The 4,653-nt window shown below is 38.4% G+C and overlaps 1 non-coding gene across 1 annotated transcript; it reads left to right on the forward strand.

Annotated features, from left to right (window-relative positions):
- The first annotated feature begins 3,897 nt into the window (after positions 1–3,897).
- Positions 3,898–4,118, forward strand: LOC125582851. Its single transcript, XR_007320295.1, has one exon. It is a non-coding gene; the product is annotated as a small nucleolar RNA U3 (small nucleolar RNA).
- The last annotated feature ends 535 nt before the right edge of the window (positions 4,119–4,653 follow it).

The following is a 4,653-nucleotide window of genomic DNA, read 5'->3' on the forward strand; positions in this document are numbered from 1 at the left end:
ATACTCATATGTGTGAAAAGTATAGCCTCGTGTGAAATACATCTGTGATGTGGTGACCTTTACAAGTGGAGATTGAATTACTTCGTGTAACCACTTAGGATAATCTGCATCGTCGTCATAATCAACCTATTTAAAAATAAAAAGAACGTTGAAATACAAATCATTCATGTATGAAAATTTTAAAAGTATTTGATTAATACCTGATTCTTCAACCACTTAACAAAGTGTTGATCTTTTCTTTTGTCTACGTCACTTGTGGATATACCAGGAAATGTTTCTTCGACTTGTGAAACAAACATGCTGTAAATTCACATTTTACATGAATTAATCTCTCTCAATTATATAATGTATACTCAATTTAAGTTACCTTTCAAAATAACGCATCAATGGATCCTCGCAATTGAGTAGAATATAGGTGTGTGCACTATGAGCGTCTTCTTCACTCGACCACCAAACCTGTTTTGATTTCCCACCAAGTCGTCCAATCTGGCTAAAGATTTCTGGAACGCCAACAACTGCATATGTGGGCGCAACGCCACCATCATCATATCTTCTTGGAGCTCTTCTTCGGGTACGTACTTTTGACGCAAAGTAGTACGATGTGAAGTGAGAAACTTCTTCTGTCAAACTTCCAGCAATTATAGAACCTTCAACTTTGGCGAGGTTCTTTGCTTTTCCCTTCAAATATTTCATGGCTCGCTCGTACTGATACATCCATCCGTAATGTACCGGTCCACGAAGCAATGCCTCATATGGGAGGTGGATAGCTAGATGCTCCATCACGTCAAAAAAGCCTGGAGGAAATATCTTCTCCAAGTTGCACAATAAGATAGGAATGTTCTCCTGAAGCTGTTCTACGACTTCTTCTTTAAGAGTGCGTGTGCTCAAATCCCTGAAAAATGCTCCAATGCCTATTCCAAAAACAATTAAACACATTGTTAGTCAAATACTATTATTGTAAACTAAACCAATTTAATATTATTGTCCTATTGTAAACTACCTGCAAGTGCTTCATGTACGTTTGTTGGAAGTAGCTCCGCAAATGCAAATGGCAGAAGTCGTTGCATAAAGACATGACAATCATGACTCTTCATCCCGGAGAACTTTTGACCCTTTTCAACACATCTTGAAAGATTTGAAACATACCCATCAGGGAACTTCACTTCTGATGCCACCCAATTGAACAAAACCGACTTTTTTTCTGAAGACAATCTAAAAATTGGAACGGGAACTTGGCCATTGCTTTTTATATGTAACTCACTTCTTGAGCAAATATCCGGCAAGTCCAACCTCGATTTTATGTTGTCTTTTGTCTTCCCTGGGACATTCAATATTGTATTCATGATGTTCTCAAAGAAATTCTTCTCTATATGCATCACATCAAGGTTGTGGCGCAGAAGAAGATCCTTCCAATATGGTAACTCCCAAAATATACTCTTCTTGTGCCAGTTGTGATGAACACCGTAAGAATCAGGCATATTACGAGGGACATGCCAATTACCACCCCAGCGAACTGTTTCGTTAGCTCCGTAGTAGTCGATTTGCGCTTCAATTTGTTCTCCAGTTAGATATGGAGGAGGAGTGTCTCTCACAACCTTTTTGTGCCTAAACAAATTCTTGTTTCTTCGGTACGGATGGCCAACTGGAAGAAATCGACGGTGACAATCGAACCAACTTGTCTTTCTACCATTCTTCAGTTGAAATGCATCTGTCGTTCCATTACAATATGGACAAGCTAATCTCCCATGTGTAGTCCATCCAGACAACATCCCATAGGCAGGAAAGTCACTTATGGTCCACAAAAGCATAGCTCGCATCGTAAAATTCTTCTTCGTTGAGCAGTCATACGTCCTCATCCCTGTTGACCACAAATCCTTCAACTCTTTTATCAGTGGTTGTAGGAAAACATCAAGTGACCTTTTTGGATGCTTCGGACCGGGTATTAATATGGTCAAGAATAAAAACTCCCGTTGCATGCACATCTCCGGTGGCAGGTTGTATGGCGTAAGAAAGACAGGCCACAATGAATATTGTCTCCCTGACATTCCAAATGGACTAAATCCATCTGTGCATAATCCGAGGTACACATTCCGGCTATTGCTAGCGAAATTCGGATGTACTTTGTTAAAATGTTTCCAGGCTCTTGCATCTGATGGATGAGTCATCTCACCATCCGTCTGAGTATGCTCGGCATGCCACCTCATCTTTCCAGCAGTCTGCTCCGATTGGTACAATCTTTTCAATCTATCTGTAATTGGTAGGTACCACATCCTTTGGTACGGTACCCTATTACGTCCCCTTCCTTGCGGCTTGAATCGTGGTTTCTTGCAGAATCGACATTCTTCCAACTTCTCATCATCTCCCCAGTAGATCATGCAGTTGTCGATGCAAACATCTATCATCTCCGAAGGCAACCCAAGACTATAAACCAGTTTCTGAATCTCATAATAAGAATCAGCAGACTCATTGTCTTCCGGCAAATACTCTTTAAATAAATCTGCCCATTCGTTCATGCAACTTTCAGGTAGATTGTGATCAGTTTTAATATTCATCATTCTAGCAGCCAATGACAATTTAGAGAGACCTTCTCTACAACCACTGTAAAGTGGTTGATTTGCCGCATCTAACATTTCATAAAACTTTTTTGAATCTATGTTAGGTTCTTCATCTTCATCATCATGAGCTACGAATGCATCAGTTACCATATCATGAACCCTATCATAATCTACCATCGGCTGATCCTCCTGATGGTAACTATGTGCATTATGCAATTGATGATCAACCGGTTCTTCTTGAAAGTTGTTATTACTACTACTAGCTTCATTCTGATCATAACTATAACCTTCTCCATGTTGAAACCAGATATAATAATTTGGCGTGAAACCTCTATTTACTAAATGCTTCCAAACATTTTCACGGTTTGCCAACTTTGAATTGTTACATTTCCTACAAGGACAGAATATTTTACCGCTTTCTTGGGCGAGCGGTGTAGAATCTGCTTGATGCATAAAACGCTCCAACCCAGCAAGATATTCTTTCGTCACTCTCCCGTTAGCATCTCTATGCATATACATCCACCTCCGCAACTCGAAAATATTTCCCAAGCCCGACATTTTTTTCACGTTTTTTTTCTTGTTGGTGTGCGTAAAATTATGTTCAAACCTCCATATATATAGAAAATTTTCGAATCTGGTAGTTGAATTTTGCTAGGAATTTACGACGAAAAATTAGGTTGGTGGCAAAAAAAACGTGTTAAGTTGGTGGATTTCTCGTTCTTTCCTCGTAAGTTATTTCCTCGTAAAACTCATGCTAAAATTACGACGAATTTGCGACGAAACACATTTTTCTCGGAAAAACCACGTCCACTTACGACGATTTTACGAGGAAAAGCTTTACTCGGTATTTTACAAGGCCATTACGAGGAAACTTTATTTCCTCGTAATTTCATCGTTAAGTCATCGTAATTTCACGAGGAATAGTTTTCCTCGTTAAATTTCCTTGCTAAAACTGTGTTTTCTTGTAGTGGAAACTCAAGATTTCAAAATATTAGTGTAGATTATAAAACCTAAAGCAAACATAATACATGGAACTCTTAATTGTGATTGTGACTTGCATTCCTAGAGGAGACAGTTGGAGAAAGCCAGAGAATTTACCATCTAATTCACTTCAAACGTAGATGGACCGTTCGGCTTAAATAAATGATTTTCTAACCAATTTTTGTTACAACGTAATGGAGAAATAAAGTTTTATAGATGGGCTTTATACAAATGAACGGGCTTTCGCCCATAACCTATATATGGTGAAAAATCTCGTGGATAACTCCCACATCAGTACATCACTGGTTTGTTAAGAACCTTTTGTATATTAGTATATAAGTCAGAGAAGGCAACGAGGATCACGACCTTACTTGAAAAGGATCTGTTCTATAGGCTCGTACCTTTGTGTCCCTGATCTCTAAAGAGTCAGACCCTAAATCATGGTGGATGATGACTCATGTCCGTGCGATTAGAGAGTGATTAACGGCCACGATCATCTCTAGATGTGTCTGGTTCTGTAGAGGATCGTTCTCGGCTCAGTTCTATCCTTGCCGGGGTGGTCGCACAGCGGCCTGATAGATTTCCTTTTTGTGCTGAACGAACCAAAATGAATTGAACATAGCCTGTTCGACGGAATATCCCAGAGAGAATAGTTCATTTATTAATTAATGTAATTACCAACAGTCCTTGAGTGTTGGTTTACGTTTCCGATCAAAGACACTACTACTACCAATATCTTCCGAGAGCTACACTTTTGACTTAAATTTTCTGAATATTTTTAATACTACTAGTTTCAGTTATGTGAGGGAAGAGCTGCAGTGATGCTAGAGCAATCACGCTTGTAAAAAGAGGGAACAACGGATTCAAATGGGAACATTTATGGCCATCACTTTGTTTTCACATAAACGATATGCAGTGACCAAAATATTGTGTGATCATGAGAAAAACATGTATTTATAAGTTCCTACTAAACAGGGTCAATTCTCCTGAAAACATACACAAAAAGTTTTTATCACAAAAATACCAGACAAAAAAATGATCAAAATAACATATATTAAAGAGTCGAAAGACTAATTTACTTTTAATACATAATATATTTAATGTACATAAATATTTT

The sequence above is a fragment of the Brassica napus genome, chromosome C2 (genome assembly GCF_020379485.1).
Source record: "Brassica napus cultivar Da-Ae chromosome C2, Da-Ae, whole genome shotgun sequence".
In the NCBI taxonomy this organism is placed as follows: Eukaryota; Viridiplantae; Streptophyta; class Magnoliopsida; order Brassicales; family Brassicaceae; genus Brassica; species Brassica napus.